Source organism: Tachyglossus aculeatus, chromosome 17, assembly GCF_015852505.1.
Source record: "Tachyglossus aculeatus isolate mTacAcu1 chromosome 17, mTacAcu1.pri, whole genome shotgun sequence".
NCBI classification, from domain to species: Eukaryota; Metazoa; Chordata; class Mammalia; order Monotremata; family Tachyglossidae; genus Tachyglossus; species Tachyglossus aculeatus.
In genome coordinates, this window is record NC_052082.1 from 39,944,709 (window position 1) to 39,962,027 (window position 17,319).

Below are 17,319 nucleotides of genomic sequence, written 5' to 3' on the forward strand. Positions count from 1 at the left end.
TCCCCCCCTTTCTCCATCCCCCCGGCTCTCAACACTCTCTGCTACTCTCCCATCCTTCCCAGCAGTGTCCTCAGAGGAGCTCTCCTCCCTCCTCTCAAGTGCTACTCCGGCCACCTGTGCTTCTGACCCCATTCCCTCTCATCTCATGAAATCTCTCGCTCCATCATTTCTCCCCTCCTTAACTTCCATCTTCAACCACTCACTCTCCACTGGTTCCTTCCCCTCTGCCTTCAAACATGCCCATGTCTCTCCCATCCTAAAAATACCCTCTCTTGACCCCACCACACCTTCTAGTTATCGTCCCATATCCCTCCTGCCATTCCTTTCCAAAATCCTTGAACGAGTTGTCTACACTCGCTGCCTAGAATTCCTCAATAACAACTCTCTCCTCGACCACCTCCAGTCTGGCTTCCATCCCCTACATTCCACGGAAACTGCCCTCTCAAAGGTCACCAATGACCTCCTGCTTGCCAAATCCAACGGCTCCTACTCTGTCCTAATCCTCCTCGATCTCTCAGCTGCCTTTGACACTGTGGACCACCCCCTTCTTCTCAACACGCTATCTGACCTTGGCTTCACAGACTCCGTCCTCTCCTGGTTCTCCTCTTACCTCTCCGGTCATTCTTTCTCAGTCTCTTTTGCAGGCTCCTCCTCCCCCTCCCATTCTCTCACTGTGGGGGTTCCCCAAGGTTCAGTGCTTGGTCCCCTTCTGTTCTCGATCTACACACACTCCCTTGGTGACCTCATTCGCTCCCACGGCTTCAACTATCATCTCTATGCTGATGACACCCAGATCTACATCTCTACCCCTGCTCTCTCCCCCTCTCTCCAGGCTCGCATCTCCTCCTGCCTTCAGGACATCTCCATTTGGATGTCTGCCCGCCACCTAAAGCTCAACATGTCGAAGACTGAACTCCTTGTCTTCCCTCCCAAACCTTGCCCTTTCCCTGACTTTCCCATCTCTGTTGACGGCACTACCATCCTTCCCGTCTCACAAGCCCGCAAACTTAGTGTCATCCTCGACTCCGCTCTCTCATTCACCCCTCACATCCAAGCCATGACCAAAACCTGCCGGTCTCAGCTCCACAACATTGTCAAGATCTGCCCTTTCCTCTCCATCCCAACCGCTACCCTGCTCATTCAAGCTCTCATCCTATCCCGTCTGGACTACTGCATCAGCCTTCTCTCTGATCTCCCATCCTCGTGTCTCTCTCCACTTCAATCCATACTTCATGCTGCTGCCTGGATTATCTTTGTCCAGAAACGCTCTGGGCATATCACTCCCCTCCTCAAAAATCTCCAGTGGCTACCAATCAATCTGCGCATCAGGCAGAAACTCCTCACCCTGGGCTTCAAGGCTCTCCATCACCTCGCCCCCTCCTACCTCAACTCCCTTCTCTCCTTCTACAGCCCAGTCCGCACCCTCCACTCCTCCACCGCTGATCTCCTCACCATACCTCGCTCTCACCTGTCCCGCCGTCGACCCCCGGCCCACGTCATCCCCCGGGCCTGGAATGCCCTCCCTCTGCCCATCCGCCAAGCTAGCTCTCTTCCTCCCTTCAAGGCCCTGCTGAGAGCTCACCTCCTCCAGGAGGCCTTCCCAGACTGAGCCCCTTCCTTCCTCTCCCCCTCGTCCCCCTCTCCATCCCCCCCATCTTACCTCCTTCCCTTCCCCACAGCACCTGTATATATGTATATATGTTTGTACATATTTTTTACTCTATTTATTTATTTATTTATTTTATTTGTACATATCTATTCTATTTATTTTATTTTGTTATTATGTTTGGTTTTGTTCTCTGTCTCCCTCTTTTAGACTGTGAGCCCACTGTTGGGTAGGGACTGTCTCTATATGTTGCCAATTTGTACTTCCCAAGCGCTTAGTACAGTGCTCTGCACATAGTAAGCGCTCAATAAATACGATTGATGATGATGATGATGATGATGATATAGATCCAAGTGATGAGTTTATGCAGAAAGGAGAAGGAGCTGTCCTCCTTAAATCACTCAATCATATTTATTGGGTATTTACTATCTTCAGAAAACCGTATGTACTAAATGCTTGGAGAGTATAAGGAAAAAGATTTGGTGTACACTTGCCTGCTATGTGATCCTGGGCAAGCCATTTGTCTCCTCTGGGCCCCAGTATCTTCATTTGCATCCCCAAACTACTTCTCTAGAATCTCAAAATTTTCTGGCCCCTTTCCTCACAGGCCTCTCCTGGCTTGACTTTCACTGATTTTCCATCCATCAGTAGTATTGAAATTGGATAGGTCTATATTTCTATGAGTTTCTGCTGGAAAAGTAATAATAATAATAATGATAAAAATGGTATTTGGTAAGCGCTTACTATATACCAAGCACTGTTCTAAGCGTTGGGATACATACAAAGTAATCAGGTTGTCCCACTTAGGGAACACAGTCTTAACCCCCATTTTTTAAAGATGAGGTAACTGAGGCACCAAGAAGTGAAGTGGCTTGCCCAAGGTCACACAGCAGACAAGTGGTGGAGCCGGAATTAGAACCCGTGTCCTCTGACTCCCAAGCCCATGCTCTTTTTCCTAAGCCACGCTGCTAATAACTATGGCATTTGTAAGAACTTACTACATGCCAAACACTTTACAAACACTGGACTTCAGAGAAGCAGCGTGGCTCAGTGGCAGCCTCCTCCCCCTCACCATCCCCTCCGCCTTACCTCCTTCCCCTCCCCACAGCAGCTGTATATATGTATATATGTTTGTGCATATTTATTACTCTATTTTATTTGTACATATTTATTCTATTTATTTTATTTTGTTAATATGTTTTGTTTTGTTCTCTGTCTCCTCCTTCTAGACTGTGAGCCCACTGTTGGGTAGGGACCGTCTCTATATATTGCCAACTTGTACTTCCCAAGAGCTTAGTACAGTGCTCTGCACACAGTAAGCACTCAATAAATTCGATTGAATGAATGAATGAATGGTGTTTACTGAGTGCTTACTGTGTGCAGAGCACTGTACTAAGCGCTTGGAAAGTACGATTTGGCAACATATCGCTGTTAGGGTGCTGCACAGGGTTTTTTCTGACCTATTCACTTTAGATATTCTTTAAAGTTCATCAAATGTCATTATTTTTCAGAAGTATTTTCCCCTGTAAATGCTCAGTGGGGACATCAGTAATTAAGGAAAATTCTGTAGTTTCACTTCAAAGGCCAATTTAGAATCCCCCCTCCTAAACATTCAAAGGTAACTGAAACACAAGGAAGATCTCACTAGTGTTTGTAAAATAGCCGATAATTTTTGAGGGTCTTATGTACACAGGAGCTTTTTGAAAAACAATATTTGAAAAACAGTCAGTACAGACACAAAATATTATTAAGTGCCATCGAGTCATTTCCAATTCATAGTGACTTCATGGATATACTTTCTCCAGAATGTCCTGTCCTCTGCCATAATCCACAACCTTTCTAACGGTTCTTCCATTATTGTTGTTATGGTTTTTATCCATCTAGCTGCTGGTCTGCCTCCCATGTTTTCTCTGGACTTTTCCTAGCATTAGTGTCTTCTCCAGAGAATTAGTCCTCCTGATTATGTGTCCAAAATATGCTAATTTAAGTCAAATCATTTGGCTTTCCAAAGACCACTCTAAAATCCATTTGTTTGTCTTTCGGGCAGTCCATGGTATTCGCAAAAGTCTTCTCCAACAACACATTTCAAAAGAATCGATGTTCTTTCTTTCCTGTTTTTTTCACTGTCCAGCTTTCAGATCCATATATTGTCACTGGAAACACCAAAGAGTTGACAATTTGTATTTTTGTGGCAATAGTTACATCAGCAAAAATATTAAACTTAAAAATAATTTTTAGGTCAGACTAATAGTTCACTAAGATCAATGATAACTGATAGGGACAACAAGACATTTGGAAGATAATAATAATGATAGTACCTGGTAAGCACTTACTAGGTGCCAAGAATTGTAATAAGCACTGGGGTAGATACATGATAATCATATAGGACACAGTCCTTTTCCCATAACCCAACGTGGTGGGGGGAGAAACTGAGGCCCAGAGAATTAAACGACTTGCACAAAGTCACACAGCAGGCAAGTGGCATAGATGGGATTAGAGTTTAGAGCCCAGGTCTTCTGAATCTCACACCTGTGCTCTTCCCACTAGGCCATCCTGCTTCTCAGTGACAGTGATGACTTCCATTGAAATGTTGAAGGATTGACCTTTTTCTCCTCTAAACTTTCTGTTCTCCATTAATCACTCAATCAATAATATTTATTGAGTGATTACTGTCTTCAGAGCACTGTATGTACCAAACTCTTGGAGAATATAATAAAACAGAGATGGTAGACATGTTCCCTGCCCAGAAGGAGCTCACAATCTGGAGACAGAGACAGACATTGAAATAAATTGCAAATATGTGCATATGTAATGTGGTGGTGGAGAGGGGTGAATAAAAGGTACAAATCCAAGTTCTAGGCTGACACAGAGAGTATAGGGGAAATGAGGGCTTAGTCAGGGAAGGCGTCTTGGAGGAGGTGTGCTTTTAGAGGAGGTGTGCTTTGAAGGTGGGGAGGGTGAAGGTCTGTCAGATATGATGATGATGATGGCATTTATTAAGTGCTTACTATGTGCAAAGCACTGTTCTAAGCGCTGGCGAGGTTACAAGGTGATCAGGTTGTCCCATGGGGGGCTCACAGTCTTAATCCCCATTTTACAGTTGAGGTAACTGAGGCACAGAGAAGTTAAGTGACTTGCCCAAAGTCACACAGCTGACAATTGGCAGAGCAGGAATTTGAACCCATGACCTCTGACTCCATTCATTCATTCATTCAATCATATTTATTGAGTGCTTACTTTGTGCAGAGCACTGTACTAAGCGCTTGGGAAGTACAAGTTGGCAACATATAGAGACGGTCCCTACCCAACAGCGGGCTCACAGTCTAGAAGGGGGAGACAGACAACAAAACAAAACAAAGCCTGGGCTCTTTCCACTGAGCCACGTTGCTTCTCAGATATAAAGGGGGAGGGAATTCTAGGTCAGAAACAGGACATAGGCAAGAGGTCCACAGATAAATGGATGAAACTGAGGTACGATGAGTTGGTTGGAGTTAGAGGAGCTGAGTGAGTATGCTGGGCTCTACTAGAAAATCGGCGAGATAAGATCAGAAGAGGCAAGGGATTGAGTACCTTAAAGCTAATACTAAGGTGACTGATGCAGAGATGAATGGGCAACTACTGGAGTTTCTTGAAGAATGGGGAAAGATGGACTGAAAGTCTTTGTTTAGAAAAATGATCAGGGCAGCAGAGTGAAGCATGGACTTTATGGGGACAGGATGCAAGGAGGCCAGCAAGGAGGCTGATGAGTCAAGGTGGATAGGATAAGTGCTTAGATCAATGTGGTAAGTTTGAATGGAGAGGAAAGGGTGGATTTTAGGAACGTTGTGAAGGTAGAACCCATAAGATGTGTTAACCTCTTACCCACGGTAGAGTCCACTGAATGATTTTTCTAATGATATGTGTTTAAGTTCGCCATTTTTCTTATTAATCAATCAATCAATCAATCAATTAATCAATCGTATTTATTGAATGCTTTCTATGTGCAGAGCACTGTACTAAGCGCTTGGGAAGTACAAATTGGCAACACATAGAGACAGTCCCTACCCAACAGTGGGCTCACAGTCTAAAAGGGGGAGACAGAGAACAGAACCAAACATACCAACAAAATAAAATAAATAGGATAGAAATGTACAAGTAAAATAAATAAATAAATAAATAAATAAATAGAGTAATAAATATGTACAACCATATATACATATATACAGGTGCTGTGGGGAAGGGAAGGAGGTAAGATGGGGGGATGGAGAGGGGAACGAGGGGGAGAAGAAGGAAGGAGCTCAGTCTGGGAAGGCCTCCTGGAGGAGGTGAGCTCTCAGCAGGGCATTGAAGGGAGGAAGAGAGCTAGCTTGGCGGATGGGCAGAGGGAGGGCATTCCAGGCCCGGGGGATGACGTGGGCCGGGGGTCGATGGCGGGACAGGCGAGAACGAGGTACAGTGAGGAGATTAGCGGTGGTGGAGCGGAGGGTGCGGGCTGGGCAGTAGAAGGAGAGAAGGGAGGTGAGGTAGGAGGGGGCGAGGTGATGGAGAGCCTTGAAGCCCAGGGTGAGGAGTTTCTGCCTGATGCGCAGATTGATTGGTAGCCATTGGAGGTTTTTGAGGAGGGGAGTAATATGCCCAGAGCGTTTCTGGACAAAGATAATCCGGGCAGCAGCATGAAGTATGGATTGAAGTGGAGAGAGACACGAGGATGGGAGATCAGAGAGAAGGCTGGTGTAGTAGTCCAGACGGGATAGGATTAATACAAGCAACTGAACAATGTGAACCACAAGAGATGTTCTGAAAAACACACTGCAGATCTTACAAATGAGTTGAATGATTCAGGAACAGAATAAAACACTCCTAGAAGCAACATGCGCTAGAGGACAAAACATTAGCCTGGGTGTCTGATCACCTTAGTCCTAAATCTGACTCTCTCATTGGCCTGCTGTATGATCATGGGTAAGTCATTTAACTTCTCCCTGCCTCAGTTTCTTCATCTATAAAATCATATTTAATACCTGTTCTCCTGCCCTCTTAGACTGTGAGCCCCATGTGGGACAGAGTCTGTAACCAACCCCATTATCTTGTACTCACTCCAGCACTTAGAACAGTTTGACACATAATAAGCACTTTACAAATACCATTATCATTATCATCGTCATCATTATTACTCCCAATTAAACCTATTTAATTCTAAATATTAGAAAATAAAAAAATTAGTGGGACAGAAAGAGAAAAGTGCGTTAAAGGAACTGGTCTCACAGGCAAAGATAATGTTCAATTTTTCCACATCCTTCTTTTCCAGCTTACTTGCCAATCAACCAATCAATCAATTATATTTATTGAGCACTTTCTCTGTACAGAGTACTATACTAAGTGCTTGGGAGAGTACAACAGAATTAGCATTCATTCATTCATTCAGTCATATTTATTGAGTGCTTACTGTGTGCAGAGTACTGTACTAATATGTTCCCTGCCCACAATGAGTTTACTGTCTAGATTACAGTCTAGTCTTTGATTTATCTCTTATTTTTTTTACTCTGAATCATTTTCATGCCTGAACTAGAAGCCCTCTTCCTGAGTTTGCATATGCTTTAGGAGCCTATTAATCTTATTGGATAATTTGATTTGAAGGTGAACTTTTTTTCTCCCTTGGATGCAAACCATGCTGGAGAACCTAGGGAGCCTGCTTTTTAACCAATCAATCAGGAGGATGGCTCAATTACTTCACCTGTAAGTATCTGGAAAGTTTCCAACTCTCCCCACCTTACCATCTTTCAGACCTCAGTAACTAGAAGGAGGAAGGTTTTAAGCACAGAGGGACATATGCCTCTGAAGGACAGACTTCAGGTTCAACCTGTGAACTCACTCACTGACAAACAGCCTTTTAGGGAAGCTCAGACCTAATTGAAATCTGTCCTGAAAGGCAGAACCCCAACTCATTGGGGTGATTGAAGATAAATAGATGTCTCTGGGAGAGCATCTCCAGTTGATTTTGTTTCTCTTTCCACCGTCTGCGTTTGTCTCCTTTCACACAGAGGGAATGTTTATGAGACAAAGGATATCTGAATGACTTTGTCTCTCTGTTTCCCATAATGATGTTTAAAAAACGGCATTTGTTAAATACTTACTATTATGTGCCAAGCACAGTACTATGCCTTGCGGTAGAGACTGTGAGGTTGTTGTGGGCAGAGATTGTCTCTTTTTACTGCTGTATTGTACTTTCCCAAGCACTTAGTACAGTGCTCTGCGCACGGTAAGTGCTCACTAAATACAATTGAATGAATGAATGAATAAAAGATAATCTGGTTGGACACAGTCCCTATAATGATCAATCCCCACTTTACAGATGGGATAACTGAGACACAGAGAAGTGAAGTTACTTGCCCAAGGTCATAAAACAGATGAGTGGCAGAGTCAGGATTAGAACCAGGTCCTCTGATTCTGAGGCCTATTCTCTTTCTACTAGGCCACGCTTCTTCCCATAACTATAAAGGCCATCCAGGCCCTCAAAAACAATCTCCGCGTCTGCTTACCAGAGGCATAATTACAGCCCACAGCACTTACGTACATATGTGTGAATTATCTATTTATATTAATTTCTGTCTGCCTTTCTGGACTGTAAGCTCATTAATACAGAGAGTGTCTGTTTATTGCCATATTGTACTCTCTCAGTGCTTAGTACAGTCCTCTGCATACAGTAAGAGCTTAATAAAAATGGTTGAATTGAATTGCATTAAAATTAATTATGGATAGGAGAAACAGTAGAGTATAAGGATATTTACATAAGTGCTGTAGGGCCGTGGTGAATGCCAAGTGCAGAGTTGACACAGAGATAGAAGAAATGAGGACTTAGTTGGGGAGGACACCTTGGAGGACAGGTGACTTTAGGAGGGTTTTGAAGGTGAGGAAAGTGGTGGACAGTGGAATATGAAGGGGGAGGGAATATCAAACTAGAGGGAAGATGTGGGAAGCAGTATGGAGTAGCGGGGAAGCAGCATGGTGTAGTGGAGATCACGGCCCCGGGAGTCAGAAGGTCATGGGTTCTAATACTGGCTCTGCCACATGTCTGCTGTATGGCTTTGGTCAAGTCACTTCACTTCTCTGTGCCTTAATTACCTCATCTGTAAAATGGAGATTCAGACTGTGAGCCCCACATGGGACAGGGATTGGGTCCAACATGATTTGCTTGTATCCACACCAGTGCTTAGTACAGTGCCTGGCACCTAGTAAGCACTTAACAAATAGCACAGTTATCAATGGGGGGGTGAGACTAAGCTCACTTTCCTAGAAGGAGAGTGAGCAGAGCACTGATGCTGCTTCTTTCATCAATCAACAAATCAATCAATGGTATTTATTGAGCACTTACTTTGTGTAAAGCACTATACTAAGCATTTGGGAAAGTATGATACATCAGAGTTGGTAGACTCCTTTCCTGTCCACAAGGAATTTTCAGTCTAGAGATGGATCTCAATCAGGAAGCAGCCTGGCCTAATGGAAAGATCACAGACTTGAGAATCAAATGATTGGTTTCTCATCCAGGCTTTGCCACTTGTCTGCTGTGAGAACTTGGGCAAGTTGCTTCACTTCATTGTGCAACAATTTGCTCAACTGTACAATGAGGATTCCATACCTGTTCTCCCTCCTGCTTAGACTCTAAAGTGGGGATTCAATGCCTCTGTTCTCCCTCCTGCCTAGACTATGGGCTCTATCTGGGACAGGAATTGTACCCAACCTGATGATCTTGCCTAACATTTAGTACAGTGCACATAAAGTTCATCAAATGTCATTATTTTTCAGAAGTATTTTCCCCTGTAAATGCTCAGGTGGGAGTCAGAAATTAAGGAAAAATCTGTAGTTTCACTTCAAAGGCCAATTTAGAATCCCCCCTCCTAAACATTCAAAGGTAACTGAAACACAAGGAAGATCTCACTAGTGTTTGTAAAATAGCCGATAATTTTTGAGGGTCTTACGTACACAGGAGCTTTTTGAAAAACAATATTTGAAAAACAGTCAGTACAGACACAAAATATTATTAAGTGCCATCGAGTCATTTCCAATTCATAGTGACTTCATGGATATACTTTCTCCAGAATGTCCTGTCCTCTGCCATAATCCACAACCTTTCTAACGGTTCTTCCATTATTGTTGTTATGGTTTTTATCCATCTAGCTGCTGGTCTGCCTCCCATGTTTTCTCTGGACTTTTCCTAGCATTAGTGTCTTCTCCAGAGAATTAGTCCTTCTGATTATGTGTCCAAAATATGCTAATTTAAGTCAAATCATTTGGCCTTCCAAAGACCACTCGAAAATCAATTTGCTTGTCTTTCGGGCAGTCCATGGTATTCGCAAAAGCCCTCTCCAACAACACATTTCAAAAGAATTGATGTTCTTTCTTTCCTGTTTTTTTCACTGTCCAGCTTTAAGATCCATATATTGTCACTGGAAACACCATAGAGTTGACAATTTGTATTTTTGTGGCAATAGTTACATCAGCAAAAATATTAGACTTAAAAATAATTTTTAGGTCAGACTAATAGTTCATTAAGATCAATGATAACTGTTAGGGACAACAAGACATTTGGAAGATAATAATAATAATAGTACCTGGTAAGCACTTACTAGGTGCCAAGAATTGTAATAAGCACTGGGGTAGATACATGATAATCATATAGGACACAGTCCTTTTCCCGTAACCCAACATGGTGGGGGGAGAAACTGAGGCCCAGAGAATTAAATGACTTGCACAAAGTCACACAGCAGGTAAGTGGCATAGATGGGATTAGAGTTTAGAGCCCAGGTCTTCTGAATCTCACACCTGTGCTCTTTCCACTAGGCCATCCTGCTTCTCAGTGACAGTGATGACTTCTGTTGAAATGTTGAAAGATTGACCTTTTTCTCCTCTAAACTTTCTGTACTCCATTAATCACTCAATCAATAATATTTATTGAGTGATTACTGTCTTCAGAGCACTGTATGTACCAAACTCATGGAGAATATAATAAAACAGAGATGGTAGACATGTTCCCTGCCCAGAAGGAGCTCACAATCTGGAGAGAGAGACAGACATTGAAATAAATTGCAAATATGTACATATGTAATGTGGTGGTGGAGAGGGGTGAATAAAAGGTACAAATCCAAGTTCTAGGCTGACACAGAGAGTATAGGGGAAATGAGGGCTTAGTCAGGGAAGGTGTCTTGGAGGAGGTGTGCTTTTAGAGGAGGTGTGCTTTGAAGGTGGGGAGGGTGAAGGTCTGTCAGATATGATGATGATGATGGCATTTATTAAGCACTTACTATGTGCAAAGCACTGTTCTAAGCGCTGGTGAGGTTACAAGGTGATCAGGTTGTCCCACGGGGGGCTCACAGTCTTAATCCCCATTTTACAGTTGAGGTAACTGAGGCACAGAGAAGTTAAGTGACTTGCCCAAAGTCACACAGCTGACAATTGGCAGAGCAGGAATTTGAATCCATGACCTCTGACTCCATTCATTCATTCATTCAATCATATTTATTGAGTGCTTACTGTGTGCAGAGCACTGTACTAAGCGCTTGGGAAGTACAAGTTACAAGTATAGAGATGGTCCCTACCCAACAGCAGGCTCACAGTCTAGAAGGGGGAAACAGAAAACAAAACAAAACAAAGCCCAGGCTCTTTCCACTGAGCCACGCTGCTTCTCAGATATGAAGGGGGAGGGAATTCTAGGTCGGAAACAGGACATCAGCAAGGGGTCCACAGATAGATGGATGAAACTGAGGTACGGTGAGTTGGTTGGGGTTAGAGGAGCTGAGTGAGTATGCTGGGCTCTACTAGAAAATCGGCGAGATAAGATCAGAAGAGGCAAGGTGATTGAGTACCTTAAAGCTAACGTTAAGGTGACTGATGCAGAGATGGATGGGCAACTACTGGAGTTTCTTGAAGAATGGGGAAAGATGGACTGAAAGTCTTTGTTTAGAAAAATGATCTGGGCAGCAGAGTGAAGCATGGACTTTACGGGAACGGGATGCAAGGAGGTCAGCAAGGAGGCTGATGAGTCAAGGTGGATAGGATAACTGCTTAGATCAATGTGGTAAGTTTGAATGGAGAGGAAAGGGTGGATTTTAGGGATGTTGTGAAGGTAGAACCCATAAGATGTGTTAACCTCTTACCCACGACAGAGTCCACTGAATGATTTTTCTAATGATATGTGTTTAAGTTCGCCATTTTTCTTATTAATACAAGCAACTGAGCAATGTGAACCACAAGAGATGTTCTGAAAAACACACTGCAGATCTTACAAATGTGTTGAATGATTCAGGAACAGAATAAAACACTCCTAGAAGCAACATGCGCTAGAGGACAAAACATTAGCCTGGGTGTCTGATCACCTTAGTCCTAAATCTGACTCTCTCATTGGCCTGCTGTATGATCTTGGGTAAGTCATTTAACTTCTCCCTGCCTCAGTTTCTTCATTTATAAAATCATATTTAATACCTGTTCTCCTGCCCTCTTAGACTGTGAGCCCCATGTGGGACAGAGTCTGTAACCAACCCCATTATCTTGTACTCACTCCAGCACTTAGAACAGTGCTTGACACATAATAAGCACTTTACAAATACCATTATCATTATCATCATCATCATTATTACTCCCAATTAACCCTATTTAATTCTAAATATTAGAAAATAAAAAAATTAGTGGGACAGAAAGAGAAAAGTGCCTTAAAGGAACTGGTCTCAGGCAAAGATAATGTTCAATTTTTCCACATCCTTCCTTTCCAGCTCACTTGCCAATCAACCAATCTATCAATTATATTTATTGAGCACTTACTATGTGCAGAGAACTGTACTAAGTGCTTGGGAGACTCCAATACAACAGAATTAGTATTCATTCATTCATTCAATCGTATTTATTGAGCGCTTACTGTGTGCAGAGCACTGTACTAATATGTTCCCTGCCCACAATGAGTTTACTGTCTAGATTACAGTCTAGTCATTGATTTATCTCTTATTTTTTTTTACTCTGAATCATTTTCATGCCTGAACTAGAAGCCCTCTTCCTGAGTTTTGCATATACCTTAGGAGCCTATTAATCTTATTGGATAATTTGATTTGAAGGTAACCTTTTTTTCTCCCTTGGATGCAAACCATGCTGGAGAACCTAGGGAGACTGCTTTTTACCAATCAGTCAGAAGGATGGCTCAATTAATTTACTTGACCTGTATCTGGAAAGTTTCTAACTCTTCCCACCCTACCATCTTTCAGACCTCAGTAACTAGAAGGAGGAAGGTTTTAAGCACAGAGGGACATATGCCTCTGAAGGACAGACTTCATGTTCAACCTGCGACCTCACTCACTGACAAAAAGCCTTTTAGGGAAGCTCAGGCCTAATTGAAATCTGTCCTGAAAGGCAGAACCCCAACTCATTGGGGTGATTGAAGAGAAATTGATGTCTCTGGGAGAGCATCTCCACTTGATTTTGTTTCTCTTTCCACCTTCTGCGTTTGTCTCCTTTCCCACAGAGGGAATGTTTATGAGACAAAGGATATCTGAATGACTTTGTCTCTCTGTTTCCCATAATGATGTTTAAAAAATGGCATTTGTTAAATACTTACTATTATATGCCAAGCACTGTACTACACCTTGCAGTAGAGACTGTGAGGTTGTTGTGGGCAGAGATTGTCTCTCTTTATTGCTGTATTGTACTTTCCCAAGCACTTAGTACAGTGCTCTGTGCACGGTAAGTGCTCACTAAATACAATTGAATGAATGAATGAATAAAAGATAATCTGGTTGGACCCTGTCCCTATAATGATCAATCCCCACTTTACAGATGGGGTAACTGAGACACAGAGAAGTGAAGTGACTTGCCCAAGGTCACAAAACAGATGAGTGGCAGAGACAGGATTAGAACCAGGTCCTCTGATTCTGAGGCATATTCTCTTTCTATTATAGGCCACGCTTCCTCCCATAACTACAAAGGCCATCCAGGCCCTCAGAAACAATTTCCGCATCTGCTTACCAGAGGCATAATTACAGCCCACAGCACTTACGTACATACGTGTGAATTATCTATTTATATTAATTTCTGTCTGCCTTTCTGGACTGTAAGCTCATTAATACAGAGAGTGTCTGTTTATTGCCATATTGTACTCTCTCAGTGCTTAGTACAGTCCTCTGCATACAGTAAGAGCTTAATAAAAATGATTGAATTGAATTGCATTAAAATTAATTATGGATAGGAAAAACAGTAGAGTATAAGGATATTTACATAAGTGCTGTAGGGCCGTGGTGAATGCCAAGTGCAGAGTTGACACAGAGATAGAAGAAATGAGGACTTAGTTGGGAAGGACACCTTGGAGGACAGGTGATTTTAGGAGGGTTTTGAAGGTGAGGAAAGTGGTGGACAGTCGAATATGAAGGGGGAGGGAATATCAAGCTGTAGGGAAGATGTGGGAAGCAACATGGAGTAGTGGGGAAGCAGCATGGCGTAGTGGAGATCACGGCCCCGGGAGTCAGAAGGTCATGGGTTCTAATACTGACTCTGCTATTTGTCTGCTGTATGGCTTTGGGCAAGTCACTTCACTTCTCTGTGCCTTAATTACCTCATCTGTAAAATAGAGATTGAGACTGTGAGCCCCACATGGGACAGGGATTGGGTCCAACACGATTTGCTTGTATCCACACCAGTGCTTAGTACAGTGCCTGGCACCTAGTAGGCACTTAACAAATAGCACAATTATCAATGGGGGGGTGAGACTAAGCTCACTCTCCTGGAAGGGAGGTGAGCAGAGCACTGATGCTGCTTCTTTCATCAATCAACAAATCAATCAATGGTATTTATTGAGCACTTACTTTGTGTAAAGCACTGTACTAAGCACTTGGGAAAGTATGATATATCAGAGTTGGTAGACTCCTTTCCTGTCCACAAGGAATTTTCAGTCCAGAGATGGATCTCAATCAGGAAGCAGCCTGGCCTAATGGAAAGATCACAGACTTGAGAATCAAATGATTGGTTTCCCATCCTGGCTTTGCCACTTGTCTGCTGTGAGAGCTTGGGCAAGTCGCTTCACTTCATTATGCAACAATTTGCTCAACTGTAAAATGGGGATTCCATACCTGTTCTCCCTCCTGCTTAGACTCTAAAGTGGGGATTCAATACCTCTGTTCTCCCTCCTGCCTAGACTGTGGGCTCTATCTGGGACAGGAATTGTGCCCAACCTGATGATCTTGCCTAACGCTTAGTACAGTGCACATAATCAGCATAGCAAGTATCATTAGAAAACCATTAGGAAGCCACTGCAAGCTGACTCCTGGTTTAGGTGAGAAATTTCACACATTCTGATATAAACAGCAGAAAGGTCTACTGGCTGATGCCACGGTATTTTATCTCTTGTCATCTTTAAACATACCCACACTTTCAACTGACCCTCCACTCTGCCATCCCTGGGCTCTATGCCTGAACCTTGGAAAGAAGAATCCATTTCTCCAGTGGCCTTGCTGACAGACTTTGGGCCAGGAGGGTGAAGGATAAGTCCTCTGGTCAGACACTTTGTTCAAAGCCCTTTGGGAAGGGACAGCTCAAGAAAACGGTGGGCTCCTTGGGTCTAAGACTTTGTGGTTTTAGCCAGAACAGCTCAGAACTGCTGTTGTGGCTCATTGCTGCTAAGGAAGCTCTAAAGACATCAAGGAAGGGTCTGCATTTATTTTCATCCTCTGTACAGTCCTGAGCACATTACTTGTGGTTCATGAAGAAAATGCAGAAGGCGGAATTCATGTGGTTACCCATTTCAATTTCTATTTATACGAATACCATTCTCAATTCACATAGAAAAACACATCAAATGAACAAACTTGCATTTCCTAGTCTTCAGGGTAAAGTTTCAGGTGGAATAAGAACAAGTTTTGGCTCAGAGCTCTATCCAGGCCATTCCAGGATGATGATTCACTTCTTAAGGCAGACCCAACCAAGGAACCGCAAAAGCAGTGTGGCTTAGTGGATAGAGCATAGGCCTGTTAATTACCTTGTATCTACCCCAGCACTTAGTAAAGTGCTTGGAACATAGTAGGAGCTTAATAATTACTGTTAAAAAAAGATCAGTTTCAGACTCAGGAGCTGACATGGCGCAGTGGTTGAACATGCTATAAGTTTGACTGTCGTGTGAAGTTAGTTCCCTTTCCAGCCATCTTGTGAATTCTCCAGTCACTGATTCTGATTCTTTCCAGGTCTCATGGCCAATCTCTATCCTGCGAGTTATCAACCACATGGACTGGGGTTTTGAGGAATTAGAGGACAAACTCTTCATTTTGACTTCTGACCATAGCTGAATTGATCATTTGGATTTTGCAGGCTCAAATCTGGCGGGACTGCAGTCTAAGTAAAGTTCTTGTGCTCTCAGCCCCTGGATGCCCCCTCAGCCATACCATATCCACTGAAGGAGGAAATACTAGAGAGGCTTCTAAGACAGGATTTCGGAAAAGGGGTTCAGTAAGATCTCTGTTTTCTGTCACCTAGCTGCTTGAAAGTATGTTGGCCCAGTACAGTGGCTCATTTATTTTATAGTATTCGTTAAGCACTTATTATGAGTCAGGCATTGTACTAAGCACTGAGGCAGATACAAGTTAATCAGGTTGGATGCTGTCCATGTCCCACATGGGGCTTACGGTTTTATTCCCCATTTTACAGATGAGGTAACTGAGACACAGAGAAGTTGAGTGACCTGCCCCAGGTCACACAGTGGGCAAGTGGTAGATCTGGGATGAGAACCCAGGTCTTTCTCACTCCCATGCCCGTGTTCTATCCATTAGGCAATTCTCTCTTTCACTGCTAGAGAGGATGGACTCCAAGAGGGAAATGTTAATGGAGTGGATGGCCTACCTTTAACTGAGAGGAAATGTGTCTGATAGGATACAGTTTCTCAAACTGGGACCACACTTGGATACCAATGATAAGGTCTCAGTAATGGTCTTATGGTTTCTCTGCCTCTCTCTTCCTCTTGCTCTGTCTCTCTCTGACTCTCTTGGTGGGATGTGTTTGAGGGAGTGGAGTAGGTGATTTCTCTGTCCATATTTTGATTTTTGAATCCTTGCCCTTCTCTCCTGTACATTCCTTGTTTCCTAAGACCTCCTCCTTTATGATCTGTGTTTTTTTCTCACTGATCCCCCAAGTTATACCATCCCTCTCCTATTTCTCTCCTGTTTTTCTCATATTCTCCTTTCCTCTTTTGTGTCCGGTATTTTTTCTTCCTGTGGTAACTGTGGTATTTTCAAGCCCTTACTATGTGCTAAGCATTGTACTAAGTGCTGGGGTGGGTAGGACAAAATCCCTGGCCCACACTGAGCTCACAGTCTGAGTGGGAGGAAGTATGATTCAATCTCCATTTTACAGATGATAAAGTTGAGACACCAAAAAGTTATGTTACTTGCCCAGGGTCACAGCAGGCCACTGGCGGAGCTGGGATTAGAACCCAGGTCCTCTGATTCCCAGACCCCTACTCTTTCCACTAGGGCACACCCTTTCTCTAATATTCTATTATTTTCTTCTTTCCGCCCTCCTCTTTCTCTTTGGTCTTTGTTCCCCTACTATTATTTCCTTCAACCTCTTAATACATGGGGAGAGCATAAAGACCCAGCTCAGACCTCAGGTCTTCCTTGATGCTGCAGGAGACACCAGACTTCCCTGGCTTTCTCCTATCCCTCCCCAATCCCTATCCCCGGAGGTTGTACCAATGGAAAGTGCATCGGTCTGGAGTCAGG